The sequence below is a fragment of the Eurosta solidaginis genome, chromosome 2 (genome assembly GCF_040869045.1).
Source record: "Eurosta solidaginis isolate ZX-2024a chromosome 2, ASM4086904v1, whole genome shotgun sequence".
In the NCBI taxonomy this organism is placed as follows: domain Eukaryota; kingdom Metazoa; phylum Arthropoda; class Insecta; order Diptera; family Tephritidae; genus Eurosta; species Eurosta solidaginis.
This window is the reverse complement of record NC_090320.1, coordinates 285014848-285036930: the sequence shown is the minus strand read 5'-3', so window position 1 is coordinate 285036930 and position 22083 is coordinate 285014848. Positions and strand designations below refer to the sequence as shown.

The window sequence follows — 22083 nt, the reverse complement described above, 5'->3', positions numbered from 1 at the left end:
AAATTACGAAAAATGCTGGTATCTTCTTCAAATTTTTTTTACAAGATTTTAATTTTATAAGAAGTTGATTCTAGAATTGATTTCATAAAACGGACCCACTTGCTTTCATATATCTATTTGGAAATAAGGCTTTTACTATGTACATATTTGTATATGCTTGATAGAACTTCATTGCACACTTTTAGCATAGTTGAATTCAAAATAACAAAATTAAATACTCAAATATATGCAAATTTGTCCCATGATTCTCAACTATTTATCAACGAATTTATATCCCACAATTTAAAACAGGATCAATTAAAAAAAGAATGCATTAAATACTATATTGCGTATGATTGTTGCACCAACCGCTTAATTTTTCAAATTTTAAGAACACAAAAAAATAAAAAATGTTTATTGAAAAGTTGACCAACTGCAAATAATTTTTTTTAGCAATTTTAAAATAGGTAATAATTATCAAGAAAAGTCCCCGAGTTGGAGTGTTTTAAAAACACTTTTGAAAGTTGTAAAATTTGATTCACAAGTTAATTTAACAAAGAGGGTGTATCGAAAAAGTATTTGTCTAAAAAGAAATGTTGATTTACTAGTAGATTTAACTTGTTGCGTGTGATATTTGCAATACAAAATTGAGTTTTCAGAATGAACAAAACATTTATCAAAAAGTTGAACTTTGTTAATGCTATTTTATAGTTATTATACAAAATGGGTTAGCTCTAGAGCTAGCTAAGGTAGAGAGCTTTTAAATAACGTCTTCGAATGATACATTCGTCTGTGCTGAAATAGGTCTACAAAAGCAGCAGCCAACTAATGACAAAAATTATGGCTTCAATATCATAGCTCAAAGAAATTAGTTGATTTGTTGATAAACTGTTAAATAGCACAGCCTGCTTTTATGAAGGGGTTTCCTTCAGGAAAAGGTAGCGAACCAGGAACAAGGGGATGTTCGAAATATTATACTGAACATTCAAGCCAATACTAATCATCTTAGAATAACTTATACTTGTGTGAGTAATTTTGTTTTTAACAATTAAACATTTTATACAGCATAATATTTTTTTCGTCCACCTTTGCTTTGAAAAATAAAAAAAAAAACACACAAATATTCTAAATCGAATGCCAAATATATAAATAAATATACCTTTCCATGTCAACCATTATTACACATAAACAAAGCTTTTTGCATTCTAAAACCAAAAGACTTAAGACACAAACTTGCTTACTTTTGTCAGTTCACTTTATGGCAAACGTCATCGTAAAGCAAGCAAAAGTAGTACGAGCACATAAATGGTAATATGCATTAGCTATTGACCACAGTACAAACAACAAACAACTCAATGTCGTTTGAAGATATGTTGGTTGGCTAGCTGACGCCATCGCCACAAACCATTCCCACACCAGTATACTTGAAGTCAACGCCATCGCAACTAACAAACGCCACAACAATCACTACATGACATAATCAGGGTGGGCGAACTCTTTGCATTTTAAGTTGAATATACAATCGCTCAAGTACAAATATGCTTTACTCGAGTTGGCTAACAAAATGCAGAATAGTGCAAAGTTAAATAAAACGACATAAAAAAAATGAACAAAATATAAAGCAAACAGAATGAGAATGAGTATAAATCATAAAAGAAATAGAAATAAAACTTGGAAGGTAAAAGAAAAAAGATGGCGACAAGTTAGAGTCAAAGTGAGTAGCTGAAACAAAAGCGAGTTGACATATACAGCAAACGTCGATAGATAGATAGCGAAGAAAACAACAACAAACAGGCCAATGTACCAAGCCAACTGAATGACCGACTGAACAAATGCTTGAATGGTTGAAAGAAATACTGAATTGTTTATTGACGCTGTTAAATGGGTAAATGAATGTTAGGCGTAGAGAACAGCAGCACAGAATGTGAATGGTATATATGTTGCTGCTCAAGGATAAGGAAAAGAAGGGAAGTAAATGGCGAAAAAAAAATTGCTAAAAATATAAAAAGGCTCACAGAAAATTGGCATTTGAAAGCAAATAAAGCCTGTCACAGCAGACACCGTTAATTGGTTGATAGTTTGGCAAAATGTTTGCAAGAAAACAAAAACATCAACCTAACAATTGATAGGGGCTTGTGCATGCATAAAAACCAGCAAATTAACGAGCAGGTAACGTGTTTGTAAGCAATAGCCAATAACTAGCAAATAACAAGTTGCAAACAAGCTGGTAACACTGAACAGTTATTGTGTTGGCGTATTGACCGGCCAAATAGCTTTGTATAAGCGGTAACAACTAATAGGATGTGGCACACGCACACATACACCTACATATGTAAGTATGTGTATACTAAAGTTTGGAAATGCGCAACAAAATCAGTTGGAAATGCCACGACATAACAATTGCAGCAGCCAATTTGTGTTGCACTAAATGTGACTCATAAATTTTGCAATATATGTTCCTATTCTGCTGCCATTTTATATTCTACGCGTTTTTTACGTTGCTTTTTGCTGTTATGTATTTTCTTTTAACAGCCAACCGCATCTGCAAGGAAGATTAGTTTTCACTGTGAAGCTTTTAAAGGCAGGAATACACCAGCCGAGGGGCGACCCCGTTAAGAAAAATGTTGTTCTTTTTGAAAAATCTTGCTTATAAAATTTTTGATGTTGCTTTGCCTGGGTCGTTAACCCAGGATCGTCGGTGTGGTAGCCAGAGCATGCAACAATCGCATTGCGGCGGCTGCTATAATTCACATTAATTGATTAATTATGAATTAGTTATTGAGTAGAAGCCGTGAGGAGAAGCTGCTGATATGTGAGTTAATTTACGAATTGATTCAACTTTTTACCAACTTTGTTGCATGATGTTGTAGATTCAGTATTGACTGAAAATTTACTGAAATGTGGATCAACGTAAATATGTTTTTAGTACTTATATCTCTCTATTAGAACTCAATAGAGTTCACTTAGCTGCCGTGGTTTTGAAAAAGGTGCGATGTGGAAAAAGTTAACTTAGAAATCGACTCAGCTAGTTTTCACCTTTACTGTATGCTAGCTAGTTTCCATAATCAATGAAAAGATTGATTACAAAGTTGATCGATGTAATTGATTTTACGTTATTGTAAAATGGGGAATATCAGCAAAGTTTGCTGAATTGCAGTTTTTTTTTGAAACATTTTTGTAAATAATACATCCCAGCATCTAAATTCTTATAAAGACTTGCCAGGGAAAAACCCAGATATTATGAAATATAGTTTAAAAAGCATATGTCAGAGTAGGGTAAGATTTCGTGGGGAACTTTTTAAAAGCACATACAACTGCTCAAATATATCTTTAACCTTAACCTTTCTTTTCCCTTTCGTTCGAAATATTATGTAGGGTATTTCTTTCGACGAAAAGTCGATATTAAATAATTTATGAAGATCCATCTTTGAAAAAAAAAAAACAAATTTCACATTTGAGAGGCAATGACCAGATTTTATTTTCAATGGGTTGAAGTCGTGATGAAAAGTCTTCAGATGTGATTGTGATATCATAGTGATGTGGTAGTAGCGATATAATGATTCATCTGTTTTTTTTCATATCAATTACTCTTTTTTATGTAAGCAAGTGCCATTCATAAATCAGCGACGATGTTCTAGCTGATTACAGCATGTTTGGAACAGTTGCATTGTAAGCAATTCAGTTGAGCGAACATGTGGTGTGAAGTACACGCATTAACTTGGCGATACAAAATTCATCATACTTCGATAAGAAATCGATCACTTTTCGATATCAAATTTTAAAACAAATTGATATTATTTCGTTAAAAACCGATATATTTATAGATAACTTTGTGATATAGTATCGATAAATAATCCATAATTTTCAAGCAGTGAATTGATAGATTTTCGATTGCATATTGATAAATTTTTAACAGCAAACCGATAACTTTTAAACATCGAAATCGGTTATATATCGATAACAAATTGATAACTTTTCGTTAGAAAATCAATATTTTTCTGATAAAATATAGATAACTGTATGTATTTCATAATTAAAAGAGAATAAATCAAAAACTGTTTCGATAATAAACCGTTGTTGCTAACAAATCGCCCTCCCCCTTTTTAGACCTTGCTATGGTTAGAAAATTTATAGAATTAAGTAACAAATCGATAACCCGTTTTTATTTCTTCGATAACCCACCACCAAACCGATTACTTATCAACCAGAGCTGTTATCACGCCAATAACCCTTTCTATATCCCCCCATACAGCATACCAATCCCACACACTACGCCTACACTGACATTCCACTTACAAAGATTACGCTTACGCTAGCACCTTCCTTACGCTTTCATTCTTAATTACCACACACCATGCGCAAAGATGTTTGCAGATCAACCAGAAAGTGAGGGCATTTAAAAGATGTCATCAGGAGGGCGTCGTCACATCATTAAGATAGTTCAGTTGCTTGTGTGATGATGATTTCGTATCGCATCAAGTATATCTGAACTCATTTATTCATGTTTTATTTACTTTTGATAAGATACTGCTGTATTACCAACAAACCATAAATGCAATGTCATATGATATACCTAATTTTGTAAAAATTTCATGTCGTACTCGTAAGTGTTAAAAGCTGATTTGAATGTTGATGTGTTAGTTACATGATGGCAATGTTTTTGCAGCATGATAACGTGATAATGTTATGAATACAAAAGCATGAGTGTTAATTTAACTATTTCTTCTGCTTTGCATAGCATCACTTGTTATGCATGTGGGCGTTTTAAAAGCAACAGCACACCTTAGTCGTTTGCAAATAAATAAATAAATTTAAATGAACCTCTAAGTGACGCAAACTGATTGAATTTCATGTGGGCGTCTTTACAAAAAATTACACCTTCAACGTAATGCAAATTATATAGGAAATGGGTACAAATTTTGGGCAATCAGAAAATAACCCATGGAAGCAAAGAAAAACTCAAAACATCAAATTCGTGCGAAGAGCAACACGACATTGCAAACTTTCACTGGTGACCGTAAAAAAGACTGGTTGCTGCAAACAAAAATTTGGTCATTGTGGAAGAAAAGATAAAGATTGAAATCAAAAAAATGGAAAGTAAAATTTAAATGAGTATTTGTTAAAAGCAGCTGACCATTCATCAAGGCACTTCAGCAATTTAGTTCGTTTATTTGTGTTAACGACTTGCAAACATTTGTCAGTTGCTGGGCCATTGTCAGCTTACGTAATGCCCTGCATACATTAGGTTCGACTTGCCTGCATTTATATGAGTAAATTTTCGCATGAAATCTGCCAAAAACGAGCAAATTGCCAAAAACGAAGGACGCATATATATGTTTAACTGCCTTCTTAGAATTTGCAGAGAATGGAACTGCAGCAGCGTCAACATCAGCTACAATAACAGCTCCCCTGGTGGCCCAAAAATGGTCTCAAAACTGAGGGAGCAAAAAACGCAAAAGCGAAAGTAAAATTACTAGTTTTGGATTTTTAGTCCAACATTTTATTTTATTTTACAAAAATCCAAAAAGACCAAAGAAGTAATAAAAAAAGCACACATACATATTATATACTTGAATTGAATAAAACAAAGCATAGCCAGCAATCAAAACTAAAATCCGAAAATAAAATAAATCCGCACAGCCTACAATCAGAGATGATTTCTTTGATCTCAACATGAAAAAAAAAACAATATAAAAATAAAGAAACAAACGCAAACTTGTTGTATGATGTCATATAAGCGCGCTGCGGTTTCTTTTGCTATTTTTTTTATTTTTAAATTTTCTTTATTGTTGTTTTCGTTCATATTTTGGCATGACTTGATTTTGGCCAAAACCGGCTTCATGGCTATTAAAACCGCTTATGCTTTATTTTATTTCTGAGATTTCGACTTTTTGAATGTCAAAAAAACTGGAGTTCGAATTGCTTGCCAAAACTTAACCATTCGGCACATATATATATATACAAATATAATTAAAGAAATAAGAAATATAAATTTCACAAAATCGTAAAAAATAAATACCAATTACTAAATGTAAAAAATCAATTGATGATAGTGATTGAAAAAAAAAAAAAACATTAAATTAGCTTTAAAGAGCAAAAGCAAATTAGCTGCTGTGAAGCAATAATTTTTTGTTTGTGATTTGCTGGGTCAATGATTTTGTTAAAAATCTGGTTTGTTTTTCAGTTTTTTTGCTTGCAGGCATAAATTTGCAAGAAAAACGTCTTATGGGACATGTAAATGGAGCTTTGACGTACGTACTAAGCTTTAGTCTGAACTCAGTTACTTTTTTTTAACAAGAGGAATAGTTTTGATTTGCTTGGCTTTCCTTCAACACATTTCCTTCTTTTTCTACAGCCATTTTTCTCATCTATGTTTAGTTCTTAGAATAATTAATTTGTGGCTAGAATGCCAAGGTTCAATATCCCTATTTTAGGAACCAACTCAAAGACATCCACTTACGTAGTTTTCTTATGACGTACTGGCAGATAACGCCTAATAATATTGATACATTTCCAATATTGTGACAAATAGTCGAAATTTCAGGCTTGTAGCCAAACTCAATGGTTCCTAGTACTTAATGGCGGATACTTAAATTAATTTTATCCGTGTCCGATTATATATAAATCATAACATTTCAAATCATACGATCACATATCACATCAGTACAACACAGTGTTATCGTCGACAGATACAACAGATAAAGGGCCATCATTCCATCACAACCATGCACAGCATCATAAGTTCATCAAACACATTATTATTATTAATCCGTATCTAATCATACGATAACAGTTATTTATATATTTGTTAGAATCACATCGTCAAAACTAGCTCTTTGGCGATCATTTTATATCAAATAATAGTATTAAACATCATATCAATGTGACATGACAGTCCGTATAATGTCAACATCACATCGTCATCACATAATCCACCTATCGCACTGTAAGGTCTTTAAATTTTAGTTTGTTTTTCATGTAAAACTTTGCCTTTACAGTTAAAACAAATCCTCTATTATCCACTAAACTTTGTGCTGCCAATCTTTTGGAATTCCTTCTTGATTTGAGTCACTCGGTTCAATCCTTCTGAGGGATATCACACAGTCAGTGCATCAAATTTCAGTTTACTAGTTATTTACGTAAATATTTGTTTTTATGGCATGCATTGGTGATTCGAGTTAATCGGTTCAAATGGTATTGGCGATTACTCTCACCAGTTCGAAAAACCAAGGTAGAGCAAATATTCCACCACTTAGAAGCGGTCACCCCTTTCTCTAGGCCGAACCTCGCATGATATGATTTGCCAAACGCAGCCATTAAGGTTTATTCTGCGCTACTTTAGGTTCATATCCACATAAAAGTTTCGGCGCATCATGCGACGACTACATCGCAAAGGCCTCAAACTATCTTCACAGAGTATTTAGCCAGTAAATCATTTTATGGACACTCCCACTTGCTTTTGTTTGTTAAGCCGTCGCAATCGAGCTTCAAGTAGTGTATTTTTTATACTTTTTAATTTTTTCTGGCTTTTGTTTAAGTTTGGTTGTATGCTTTGGCCAATTCCTTTAAGTTTGCCATTTCTTGCGAACTTGATTGTTGTTGACTTTTTTCTGGCATATAGTTTGACGTAATGCTTTGATTTCTCTTGTCATGAGTAATTCCTTATACGAGGTTGTTGTACTTTTGAAAACACAGGTAAATCAATTTTTGACGTTTTTCTTATTTTCCACAAAATATTAAGCAAAAGATTTTATTAGGAACCGAGAAAAGCTTTCAAAATTCGAAAGACTTATGACATGAACTTGCTTTATACAAATACGCTGTTTTGGGTAATTGTTTGCAAGAATAATGAAATAAAACTTTGAGGTTCAAAAAATGTTCCTAAAATTAATGTTAACCATGATAAAACAACAACAAAAACTGAAAGAAATTCTTATAGACAATTTTTCCTTAGGCACGTTTTGGCTGATACAAAGTTATATTTATTTGTTAAAAAAAATCTCGACTTTGTCATTACTTTCTTCTTGCTTCCATGTAAATTCTTAGTTGCGTCTAATCAATCGTCTTACCAGTGATAATTATTTGGCCTAGCTTTTCTTAAGTCAATTCGTTTGGTACCACAGATTGGCGTAAAGGCAGTCAACATGAAAATTAGTTGCGCATAAAACGGATGTGCTTGCTTAATTGGTTTTTTCGTTCACAAATATGATTTTCTATCACAGGAAGTGTGGCTAGAACTAATTACTTTAGCAGCTGTATGTAGGAAAATTGTTGGAAATAATGAAGAAAAAATTAAAATTATAAATTTTTTTAAATTAATTATTTTAGGCTAGTGTGAATATGAAGCAAGTGCAACGAAAAAGCTTTAAATAAATTGAAGGCTTTAGTGAATAAGCGCCGGTGATGTTATAAACTACGTCCAATGATTGTTTTCAGTCAACAATTTTCGTGTAAATCAAAAAATGGAAATTAAAATTAATAACACAAAAATACGCGAAAATATTTTGTTTTAAGACGTGGCACGCCAAAAACAAACATTCAACTAACATCAATCATTGTCACAACAAACTATAGTACATATACCCACATACAGTTGTTTAAATAACTTTCAACAAAACATTCAACTTTAAATCATCCACTCATAATAGCAACATGTTTTAGTTCAGTTGTAGATATACTAAATCAACAGCTTCTCATGCGAGTTCGTTGCTTGAGTCTAATGTTTTTTTTTTTCACTACATTTAACTATTTATAGTACAAACACCTGTCAAAAGTCCTTATTAACTACAACATATTATATTTTTTTCCTAAATTATATTTGTGTTATTAAAAACGTATAGCTATGTTTGCTTTAATATCAGAGCATTTTGCGTGGAAGCCTAAGTGGAGGCGTGAAATTGCACAAAGACGAAGGAGCGTCAGCAGCAAACATAGCGCTAACAAGTGGCGTAAAAAAGTGAAATAAGAAATAAAAAAATAAAAAATCACAATTTATTAAGCCGAAATATCAAACACTGAATAGCAAACAACGCCAACATCATCTATTTATCTACAACAAAAGAAGTGAAAGTTTTTCAACTGCTCTACGAGAAATGTGTACCTTTAATGTTTATTAAGTTTTTACAATATGTTAAAATAAATAAATAATTTTTTCTAATTTTTTTTGCACAAATATCCATTTTATGAACAAAAGTGTTTGCAAAAGACTGACAATATATAATTTCTGAAAATATCCTTTCTTTACTATACGCGTGACATGCAAAGCTGAGCTAAAGCTTGACAAAATTTTATGAATAAAAGTAAATTAAAATATTTATAGATGAAATACAGTGTTGTGAAAAATCAAAGCAACAATCTCAAAGAAAATATTATTCCTGGCTGCATATTTGATGCTAACATATTTGAGGAATAGGTACTTTAAAATTATGAGGTAGCCGGTTAATTATTTATAAATCATTCACTAACTTAAAGCAGCAGTCCTTGTAAACTAAACAACAAAAATGTATAATTTGCCTAGTAAGAAGCCAAACTAAAGCAACAAACCATGACTTTGAAAATGGGTCTCTTCTTGCACATAAGTTCTAAATGAGAGCACGCATAAAGTTTTAGTATCCCTATGAGGTCCTCAAGTAAATTCACATATATTTATTGTATCAAAGAATAACATATTATAAGCCCGTTGATTAATTTATAAGCTTTGAGTATTATTTCTTTTCAGCTTGTTTTCATAACAAAATGGGACAGTGATGTATATAATCTGATCTTGATTTTGGTACCATATTATAACGTTAAGGTTTCCAACCGAAGTTTAAACTATTTATTTCTTTTTGGACTCGATTTCTATAGGGACATCATGGGATCAAGAGTAGAGAAAAGAAAAAACTTTTACTCAGAGAAAAGGCTTATTAATTATAAATAATATAGCAGGTGTTAGAATCGCCGAGTTACGAGCTGATTCTTCTGCGTGGGTGTGATCTCTCTTACAAATACACCAATTATAGATTTGCCATGAAATTATTGCTTTTGTTTTTCGGAATGGTGTATATTCAAGTTAACAAAGATATGTACCAAACATATTATTATTTGAGTTAAATGCAAAGCCTGTTGCAAGTGCTTAAACTAAAGTCTAGACACCTGAAAAATAAATCAGTCACCTAATGGTTCTCCAATATAGAAGAGGGAATGACTCTATATGAAGTGCTCTTATTTATCAGTCTCTGTGCTGTATTTTTAGTTAGATCATTGTTAAATCTTCCTACACTAAGCAATTTAAGAATTAAGTATAGAGGCACGTGACATACCGCTGTCTTAATAAATCATAAGTGATTCCAGAAGAGCCTTATTGAATATACCTGATCTAACAGAAAAGTACACTACAGTGCTCCCTTTGAGATCAGGTGATCTATCATATTATATATCCAAAGGATTGCAGTATAGTTAGAGCGCCTTTACTAAACATTTTGTGAGCTTTCGAAAGGAGATAATTTTTAAGAAGCCCCCGCAATGATAACGGTTGTCGATACCTAGATCAATGCCGGTAAGTATTTCTATAAAAATAACTGAAGTTGAGCGAGTTGGGGACTTACTGGTTTTCACAAGGATGTAAAAATCACCTACTTTAGAACTGCAAAGGCTGACGAACACCTGCTCCCAAAAAAGCGATTGAAGAAAGCCTTCATTCTTTTCTACTCTCATAAATCGGCATGCGATAAGATAAGATAAGCCGAAGGAAGTGCTACGGATGTGGATATATGTCGTCCAATAATGAAATAGAATATTCGACTGAAGTACTTTAGTTTAATTTGCTTACTGAAACTTTATCGCATGAGGCTCCTTTCTCAGCCCAAGCTTGCAATTTTTCTTACACCGACGTATTGGTCTGCATTCACTCTATACATTGAGACTTATCAGCACTCGCACTGTGAGGTGTAGAAGTACTCAGCTCGGTTATACTCTCGGCGTTCACAATAAGTTCCGAGTAAATAATCAAATTCTCAGACTGTGGTTTGCCAGTGGTATTAAGATGACCGCCTCCGTGGTGTGGTTGGTAGCATGTCCGCCTCTTCGACGATTCCAGGTTCAAGTATCGGGTGAAGCAACATCAAAAAATTAGAAACATTTTTTTTTTAAATTGAAAATAAGTTTTTCTAAATGGACTCGCTCCTCGGCAGTGTTCTGGCAAACACTGCGAGTGAAAAGCTTCTCAGTGAAAACTCAGTTGCTTGCAGATGCCTTTCGGAGTCGGCGTAAAACAAGTAGGTACCTACCGCCAATTTGTAGACAAAATGCAAAATTAAAAAAGAAGCATGACACAAATTGGAAGAGAAACTCATCCTAAAATCTCCTCGCAAGTTATTGCTCGTTGCATTTATTATTATTTTTTTTTTATTAAGACTCTCTAATTAGAAATAGAGGAATGATCAAATACGAGAGGAGAATACAAGTCTTCACATGAGGGTCCAGCAAAAACAAATAGGTAACGCCAAAGCAGTCAGTACGTAAATGTTCACCTGAACTTGGTGAAAAAGAAACTAGATAGGTTATAATGCGTTTTTTACTAAAAAAAAATTACTTTTGTGTCCCGTGTCGAAGCCATTTTACCTAATAAGCTACCAATGTTGATACAACTAAAATTTTGATTCACAAATTTTACACGTTATGTAGCTATAAAGTATTTATATTTAATTTATAATATTAAATTCTTCAAATTTTTCGATGTCAAACTCCATTTTTTGACTTTTTTCCGTTTCCGATAAAGTAAAAAATTTTTGAATAAAATTTATACATATAAGTCAAAACCAGCTCAGTTATCAAATAAAAAAAAAAAAAAACTAAGGATAAATTTTCCACATTTTAATATAAAAAGATATTTATTGGGTAAAATTCTCCGGCCAAACTAATTTAGAATGATAACATCATTTGTCTTTTCTTAGGGCATCTAACTCAAGCTAAAAACTCCTCCAAAGCTTTGGGTTTAGCCCCGACGTGCTGGCTTGAGTATTTTATTTGAACTCAAACCAATTTCTTAACTGCTTTAAGGGGTTTTTTTTTATTTTTTCTCGGTTGCTATTTGTCATGCGGTTTTAGCGAAAAATATATATTCCCTAATATGCGAAAAATACGAATATATCGTAATTTTGAGACGTCTTGAATATGTTTTTTAAAGAAAATGTTACTTATTTTGTAGTAAATTTACGTTAAAGTTTGCAAGCGATCACCTTCTACAAAAGTTATGAACAGCAAATAATAGCTTTAGTAGCACTTGAAGCATCTGCAAACATTAAATGTTATTTTACAACTCTTTAAACATTTTTGTTGGTAGTGTTGCACAACAGCAAATATTTTGAGTGACAATAAACCATTAACAACTGCAGAATATCATAAATAATTTTGATCGAGCAAATTTTAAAGCGTAAAATATTAGTTTTTTACGTAAGAAAAAACAATTTTTTTCTCACACGAATACTAACATTTGTATGTTCATAAAATATCTGCGCATATAGATTTTACTAATGGTACACAAAATATTTGTCGAACTTTGAATACGAAATATTGAAAGTAAGCGGTGACTTCCATAGAAATCCCAAGTAGTCTCACTTTCGAAGCCAATGAATTTTTTTAAGGCAATAAGTACATAAAAAATAGAAAAGCATTGATAAATGTAACAAAGAAATATTTTAAATGTTTGCACAAATGCAGTATTGAACGTAAAGAGATTTAAGCTGCAAAGATGTTACGAATTATTAAAATTGAATGAACAATGAATTATTAAAATCTGTTGGTGTATGAATAAATAATATAATATTTGGTGTATGAAATACCCACATACTTTTGAAGTTTAGGCACACAGTTTTTATTCTCTTTTTTTTGTGAATACATTTTGTATTAATGTTACTTTTATATATTTATTTATTTAATTTTTTAACACTTTTCTTAAATTTCAATTGCTGTATTGACAAAGTGGCGTCGTGACATACTTTGCATAAAATTGCTGTTTAGCGACTGTAAAAGGAAACACAAAAATGTGAAAGAGCAATGTGCAAAGTGACACATAAAGCAAAATAGCAAAAAGGGCAAACAAACTATAATATGAATATGAACCAAACTGACTTTGTTACAAAGTGGCAAGCACGCTCGCAACGACAATGATAATCAGAAGATGTGACTGCCGCAAAAGTTTATGGTTAAGTGAAGCTGGAGTTAACGCTTGAGACTTGCAAATAGTAAAAATAAAAGTAATGAAAAAATAACTTGGCAGCTGTAAATTACTGAGTACATACTTGTACTAGTACCAAATAAGTACAAGTACTCAAGTACTTCAAATATAAGTACAAAGTATAAGTACAACAGTACTTGTACTTCGAATCCGAAAGTACAAGTAGATATACTTACGAAATACTTGCAAGTACACGAATGTACTTTTTCTGATATAATATGTCAGTTTGATTCATAAATGGAAAATCAAAATATGAGTGAAATTCATATTAGAAAGCAACAAGAAGTAAAACAACATATTAAGTAAGTATAAATTGTACAACAGCAACAACAGGCGGCCACCGTGGTGTGATGGTAGCGTGCTCCGCCTACCACACCGTATGCCCTGGGTTTAAACCCCGGGCAAAGCAACATCAAAAATTTTAAAAATAAGGTTTTTCAATTTAAAGAAATTTTTTCTAAGCGGGGTCGCCCTTCGGCAGTGTTTGGCAAGCGCTCTGGGTGTATTTCTGCCATGAAAAGCTCTTAGTAAAAACTCATCTGCCTAGCAGATGCCTTTCGGAGTCGGCGTAAAATCATGTAGGTCCCGTCCGGCCAATTTGTAGGGAAAATCAAGAGGAGCACGACGAAAAGTGGAAGAGAATCTCGGCCTTAGATATCTTCGGAGGTTATCGCGCCTTACATTTATTTTTTTTATTTTAAATTGTACAACAGCTAACAATATTAAAGTAGTTTTATATTTGCCTTCATTAGTACTAGCTTTTCAAACGAAAAGCCCATCATTGATTGCTTTCTAGGACTATAAACTATGCCTGCTAAGGAAAAGAAACGCTCTACTGGATCGGAGAAAGCTGAGGACGTATTCATTTTGAGTGATAGGTCCTTCATAAGAGGATAACTCTGAAGCATATAGAAATCTGTTGATGTATCATTAAAACACCGTAAAACTCTTATTCAGCCATTTTTTCGAAGCTGGGCGATCGTAAGGGTGCTGGTTGATCCACTTCAAAACCATTCAACCATTCAACTTATCAAAGTACTTCGAAATTACTTAGTACTTTACTTGTACTTCAATAATTCAGTACAAGTACCTCGATACTTATACTTGTACTAATTTTTTGAAGTACCGAGGTACTGATACTTGTACTTGTCATGGTACTTTTTCTTTACAGGTCTGCTTGGCACAAATAATAATAAAAGTACAAATCAAAAAAAAAAAAAAAAAAAAAAAAAAACAATAAGCCACTTGTTGCACGTTTGCCTAAGGCTTGGCGCTGGAGTGGCATAAAAGATTTGCCGGTTGACAAGGAAAAAAAATCTAAATTAAAAAAGAAATGTAAAAGTTCTTTTGTACTTATATTCAATTTGACAAAGCAACAAAGCGTTAGTCATAGCTAGAGATAAGTTGGTATTAAAAATTTTTTAAAGATCTTTTTAAACTTCTTTATTTATAGCTATTTTTACTTGCCTTCATGCATTTAGAATTTAAATTATTTTGTATCTTTTATGATTTAATCGGGGATTGCCCGTATTGTTTTTTTTTGAATGTATTAAAAAATATTATTTGAAGCAATTTTTTAATTTTATAATTTATTTAATAATTTGGGAAAAATTTAAACAACATGACATCAGGACGGACAAGGTGGCAGCTGTTTCGATTATACCTTGTAAATCTCTTCAAAGCCTTTTCTCCCGGGAGTGAGAATCGAACCCTATAAATAGAACAAAAACAGCAACAAAACCAAAGTTTCTTTGAAAACCGCCGTACAAAGTATAGCTTTAATGTGTAGAAGATTAAAATATGCAAAAAGAAGGCAATTGGGAGAAACTTTACAACTACTAGGGCATGACGTAGCTGAATGCCTTTATAACCATTTCAACTATCGTAGGATTGCGGGTTCGACTCCCACTCCCGGGAGAAAAGGCTTTAAAGAGATTTACAAGGTATAATCGAAACAGCTGTCGCCTTGTCCGTCCTGATGTCACGTTGTTTAATTTTTCCCAAATTATTAAATTTTTTATCTTATTTGCTTTCTGATGCTAAAACTCACACAACAAATATTACAATAACAATGTAGACAACTGAAAACAAGAAAAATTAGTCTTACTTGTTTTTCATAATGAACATTGTTTTTAGAACACACCGAGATAAAATAATTCGAGTAACTGAAGTAAAAGTATAAAGAAATTACTAAAATCAATATGCAAGAAAAAAATTAAAACTTGATTTACAAAAACACGAGCTAATAAGACAATTAGTAAGCAGTCGAAAAAAAATTCAATTAATTCGCATATCCTTTATTACCCAAAAAATCAAAAAAGCTAGAACACGAACTTCTTTTTAGGAATTAGTTTCAAAGTCGAATTTAGGATGGAAAAAAATTACGCATTAACAAAAATTTCGAGAACTGTTATATATAATGAAGGGCTTTTTATTATTTATAAAGGAAAGCTGTTAGATAAAAACATGTTCCGCATGTTAGATGAAACAATTTTTCACAGTTTCAGAAAGGAATATGATGGAAAGACTTAAGCAACAAACTTGCAAACTTAATTCTTCTACGTACGTGCTTTATAGATAGATTTTAACGTAGTTCGTTTAACATAATGTTAAAGTTATTAAATAAATAAAAAAATGAAAAAAAAAAAAATGAAAATTTCCCTGCATTCAAAATAAAAGCAAAATTCGCCTAAATTTTAATATAAATAATACATTTATTTATTTATTCAATCTCAGCTACCAGTATATTTTCTATTTTTTGCTTGAGTTGGTTTTCATAATCTTTTTGTTAAAAGTACAACTCGGTCATCGATTTTTTTTGTTTTGAAATAGTTCAATTCTTCCAATAATTTAATAAACTTTGTGCGAAATAAAATGTCGTATGAATGGTTCTTAGCTCTACAAATTTTAAAAATGTGCTATCTAAATTTCATAACTTTAGAATTTTTTTTTATCAAAAATTACGACAAGGGATGAAAAATTTCACTAATTAACTCAAATTGATTGCCTTTGGAATTTTTTTGCTATGATATGTTATTTTTTATTTCGAGCCTAAATAAAAACAAATTTTGTATAGAGAAAAACAAAAATCTTAATTCGTGGCAACGGCAACTTGAGCAATTTGCCGAATTTATTTTCCAATTCATTTTCCACTTTTGGAAAAGTCAAGATTTTAGTAAAAATATTTCAGTTTTTTGGCAAACAATTTTTAGGTGTGTGAAAGAATTTTTTTTCCAAAACATGATCATACCACGGGAACGTTATAATTTACTAAAAAAAAATTTAGAACAAGAAAGATTTATCCGCATGAACTTCCATGCGCAATTTTACAGCTTTCTTTTTTTATATAATATATAATATAACAATTGCCACTCAAAAAAAAAAAAAAAAATAATAAAAAAATAGATAAGAAGCAATTTACTTCGTAAATAATTTCAATAAAAAATCAAAGGAAATATACCTAAAAACAAAAAGCAACAGAAATTTGAAAATTCGCTGAATTTTTTTCAAAATAGTTTTATGATTTTTGAAAAATTTAAACTTTAAAGTTTCTGGCAATCATTTAGGCTTTTAATAGAATTGTTTAATATTATATTTTTGCAAATATTTTCTGAAAATGTTCTGTTGCCTAAAAGAAAATTATGCAAATCGAAAGGTGGTAATTTAACTAATTTGTGAAAAAAAATTGTCTTGTTTTAAAATTTGGGTTCTCTTTTTAGTTCCAAATTATTTATTTTCAAAGAAATGTTTAAAACCAACTTTGGCGACGAAAAAAAATTTTTTTGTTCGCAAAACTTTAATACAAAATTTTTAAATTACCAAAAAAAAAAAAAACAAATTTCAAAAATTACCAGGGCTCTTGCAACTCACTTCGTTAAAATTGGTTTTTATATCTTTTAAATGAAACAAATTTCTCAACGAAAAGCCACTTATAAAAAACATCTTTGAAATAGAAATAGACATTTGAAAAATTCACTGCGTATTTTTCAGATACATTTTTTTTCTATTTTAAAAATTTTTAAAGTTTTAATTTTATTCAAAATGTTTAATTTTTTTCACCAAATTTTTTTTAATATTTTTAATATAAGTTGTTTTCCTTTGCTTTAGATAATGAGATGATTGAAATTAATTTGAATTCCAATTTGACTTACTTTTAAATTTTGGTTCTCTCTTTAATTCAAAATCAAAAATTTTCTAAAAGTGCTATTATAACAAAAGTTATATTGAAATAATTCTGATCCCAAAATGTTTAATTATAATTTTTTTTTATATCTTGTACTAAAGAGTAGGCACTTGTAAAAAATTTTCGAAAAACAGTTTTTTAAAATCTTTGTAAATTTGTAAAATTAACTACTTAAAAAAAAAAATATCAAAATATTTCGTAATACTCTGCAACAGAAGTAACAAAAATTAAATAAGTGCTCATTTAAATATCAAAATTTACAATTCTTTTGCACACATTTTTGATTTTTTTTTTTTCATTTATTTTGTTAAGTAATATATTATTGCTAAAAGCTTAGATTAAAAAAATCAAGTTCTGAGCGACCCGTGTGGATTTCGTATGGGCTAAATGAGTCCATAGGGAAAAATCAAAAATTATTTGCCATAATTTCATTCACATTTATTACGAAATAAGAACAGCTGAAAATAAAATTAAAAAATTCTTTCACAAATTTAAATTATAAATATTTCCGTTCAAAAAATTAAAAACATTCTGCAAAAACTTTCCGATAACTCAGCTGCCGCATTTAGAAAAATTAGCTTTTTCCATTTAATTTAACTACGAAAATTTAAAGTTTTTACAAAAATTGTTTTAGGTAAGTTTTGTATCAATTGTAAGCTCTCAATTTTATAAATGAAATTAAAACATCTATTTGGGATTTTTTTGCAGAAATACAAGATTATCAAAAAAATTAGTTTTTATTTACGCATTTTAAGTTTCTTTTGTTTTGTTCATAGAATTTTAGTACTTCTTTTTTCGATAAATCACAAAAAAAAAGGCTTCACAAAAATTTTTTTAAAGAAGTTTTAAGTTGTTATTTATCAAATTTGAACTCCTATTTATTTCAAAGTTTCGCATTTGTTAGAAAAATATTTAAGATATTTTTGTACAGAAATGCAATATCGGCGAAATCAAAAACTTTTCAGTTACGTTTTTGTAATATATTTTTTTTTTAATCAACAGTTTTTGGTGTTTTTTTATATATTTAATGAAATTGATATCAAACTTCAAAAAGATATTTTTTCAAAAATTAAAATCGAAGTCATATACAAAATTTTTCAGCAGTTATTTGTAAGTTTAATTCAACTCATTTTTACAATTTTCCTAAAACAATTCTTGTATTTGAAAAACCAAATTTTAAACTGTCTAAAAAAATGTAATAAGCTGAAAAAATTAAAAATATTCATAAATTATCGGCAAAAATTTGATTACTGAACAAAAAAAATTTGATCGATTTGAAAGAGGCAAAAGCAAGAAAAAGGTCAATTTCGGGTTTAAATGTTGGTTACATTTTTTGTGTTTATCCCAGCTCATAGCTAGTCCTTTTAAATTTTGACCACTTAAGAACAAATAAATGTTTCGAAGTCTCTGCAATCAGCATTAGTAAGATTTTACTATATAATTATTTTTTTTTTCAAACATTTTTAAATACACAAAAATTGGGATGTCCTTTTTCAAACGTAGCCTTAATTTATTTCCAGACCAAATATTTTTCAATGCACACAGTGCGATTTATGTTAAGTGGAACTTTTAATTGTAATTTTTAACAGGAATTTTGCCATTAGTCAATATTTTAAAACTTTTTTAAACAGTTAGATATTTTTTAATTAAAATTTAATAAAAAATTTGATTGCTCACCATTTCTTTCTCGCAATTATATCCGAATTTAATACATTCTGTCACCAGCTGAGCGCTACTCCACACACACACAAACAGCGAAGACACACGCTCCGAGTTACAGTAAAATTCAAATCTTTAAATTTTTTCTCTTATATTTTTCGCGAAATTCAATAACTAACTTTGCTTGAAGTCAGCGTTTAGACGTTCTGTAAGTTGTATGTTGTCTCTGGGTTTTTATACTTAAAAAAATATTTTTTTTTGTCAAACTTCTCACTTGTGTTATTTTTGATTGCTTCAGAATTTATTTGAATTTGCTTATGCGCAAATTAAAACTTTCACTGCAATGGAAGAGAATAAAAATTTCAAGTTTTTTTTTTAATTCTTTCAGTGTTTTTTTTTTTACAATTTTTGAACACCAAACACTGTATTTAATAATGTAAACTTTTGAGTTTCAGTTGAAGAAATTTTCAAATGTACAGCATTTTGGCTTAAATATGCCGTTTGCAAAATTTGGATGAACACATTTTTTTCTTAAATGTAGCTTTGCTTTGACTGCGTTGAAATTATCTCCTAATGCTTTAAAAAAATTTAGATTTTCACTTTATAAGAAAATTTTTGTTTTGAATTGCACAATTCCGTTTATGAGCTTGAAATTAACTTTTTTATTTCAAGTACATATATAAGTTTTTTTTTCAACACATATGTTGGCAGTATTAAGTACACTTTTTATGACACGCAAACGCAAAACATCCGTTCAAAGCAAAGAGAGAGATCCGCACCGAACGCGCGCCGTTGGTGAACTGAATGTAAAAAGCGCTGTGGCACAGCAACGCACCGAAAAGCTAAAGCGCTATCTGAAAGTCAAGTCACACAAGCGCGCGCGCTGCAACAACAACCAATTTAAGGTGACTTAGTCAGCATTGCAGCAGCGTCAGCAATGGTTGGACTTAGACGAAGTTGATTTTGAAAGAAGAGCGCGCCGAGAGTGTTGAGCGCAGCTCAGACGTTTGAATTAAAGCTACAGGAAGCAAGTAAAAAGTAGTTGCATGTATGTATGTAGGTACGTACGTAGGTGTGTGTGCATTAGTTAGTAGTGCTGTGTGGGTTGAATGGTGTATATTTCTGCACTTGAGCGCACCTTAAATTTTTTTTCGCTATAAAAACACACACATTCACGCCTTATACAAAGTCAGCAAAGCATTCGCATATCTGCTTGCGCGCTGTATGCATGTATTTGTGTTAACTATTTACCCATTTGCTATTAGGCAACAAACACTCTTGACTTCTTAGCCTACGCGCGCGGTGCGCTCATCAACCCGCGCAACCAAACCAAAACCTGTGGTCCATTTTTGGCCAGTGCCGTCTACTACAACTTTTTTAGCTTTACACCTTTTGCAGCGCCCACCTCTTACCCTCACTAGCACTCTAGTATTTCTACTGCTCATACTTTGTCTCCTTCTTCTTCTTCTATTTTTGTTCTTTTTCTGCATTAGCGCACTAATAAAAGTCAGCGATTTCCTTTTCGTCTTGTATGATTCAAGTAAAGTAGCTTTTGCTTGTAGAAGACTTTGCGCCATGTCTTTTTTGATCAAATTTTTGTTTGTTCCTTTTGTTGGGAATTTTTCGTGTGAATCAAGTTTATTATCGCAATTTCTTAAGTAGGCATATTGTAGTACAGAAGTGAAGTGCTGTTGTTGTTGTGACTCAAGCAAAAGAGGTAAAAAGTAATTTATTAGCGCTACATTTGATCATTTGTGCTTCTTTTTGGTACTTTCTTGGACATCTTCCGTTTTTTCGCTTACTTCAGGTTGCTACAGTGACACCCACACATCAAAATTGATGATGTGTTGTTCGTTGTGAAATTTGTATCCCCTTTTTTTTGGAGGACAGTTATAAATGATGCGAAAAATACTGAATTCCATGTCTTTTTACTTTGCCAAGTGACTTTTGTTTGCATTACGTAATAGAGCAAATTTGGATCTATTTATATTTTTATAATCAGTTGAGCAGAGCTCACAGAGTATATTAACTTTGATTGGATAACGGTTGGTTGTACAGGTATAAAGGAATCGAAATAGATATAGAGTTCCATATACCAAAATTATCAATATCGAAAAAAAATTTGATTGAGCTATGTCCGTCCGTCCGTCCGTCTGTCCGTCCGTCCGCCTGTCCGTTAACACGATAACTTGAGTAAATTTTGAGGCATCTTGATGAAATTTTGCGTGCAGGTTCCTGGGCACTCATCTCAGATCGCTATTTAAAATGAAAGATATCGGACTATAACCACGCCCACTTTTTCGATATCGAAAATTTCGAAAATGCGAAAAAGTGCAATAATTCATTACAAAAGACGGATAAAGTGATGAAACTTGGTAGGTGAGTTGAACTTATGACACAAAATAGAAAATTAGTAAAATTTTGGAAAATGAGCGTGGCACCGCCCACTTTTAAAAGAAGGTAATTTAAAAGTTTTGCAAGCTGTAATTTGGCAGTCGTTGAAGATATCGTGATGAAATTTGGCAGGAACGTTACTCCTATTACAAAAGCTGGAGAACGACCACGCCCACTTTAAAAAGTTTATTTTTTTAAGTCATATTTTAACAAAAAATTTTATATCTTTACAGTATATAAATAAATTATTCAAGATTCGACTCCAGTAATGTTATGGTGCAATAAAATACAAAAATAAAAGAAAATTTCAAAATTGGCGTGGCTCCGCCCTTTTTCATTTAATTTGTCTAGGATACTTTTAATGCCATAAGGCGAACAAAAATTTACCAATCCTTGTGAAATCTGGGGGGGGGGGGCTTAGATTCTAGAACGGTTACTATTTTCTGTGAAAAAGGGGGAAATCGGTTCAAGCCGCGCCCAGTTTTTATACACAGTCGACCGTCTGCCCTCCCGCCCAGCCGCTAACACAATAACTTGAGCAAAAATCTATATATCTTTACTAAACTCAGTTCACGTACTTATCTCAACTCACTTTGTATTGGTGTAAAAACTGGCCGAAATCCGACTATGACCATGCCCACTTTTTCGATAT

General features: G+C 31.5%; 1 protein-coding gene across 1 annotated transcript in view; it reads right to left on the bottom strand.

The window, feature by feature from the left end:
• dpy (dumpy) overlaps window positions 1-19986 on the bottom strand; it is a 307368-nt gene extending 287382 nt beyond the window's left edge. The window contains exon 1 of the mRNA XM_067768302.1: window positions 19056-19986. The gene's annotated coding sequence lies outside the window, so the exon portion shown is untranslated. The remainder of the gene's footprint in view (window positions 1-19055) is intronic.
• Between the last annotated feature and the right edge of the window lie 2097 nt (window positions 19987-22083).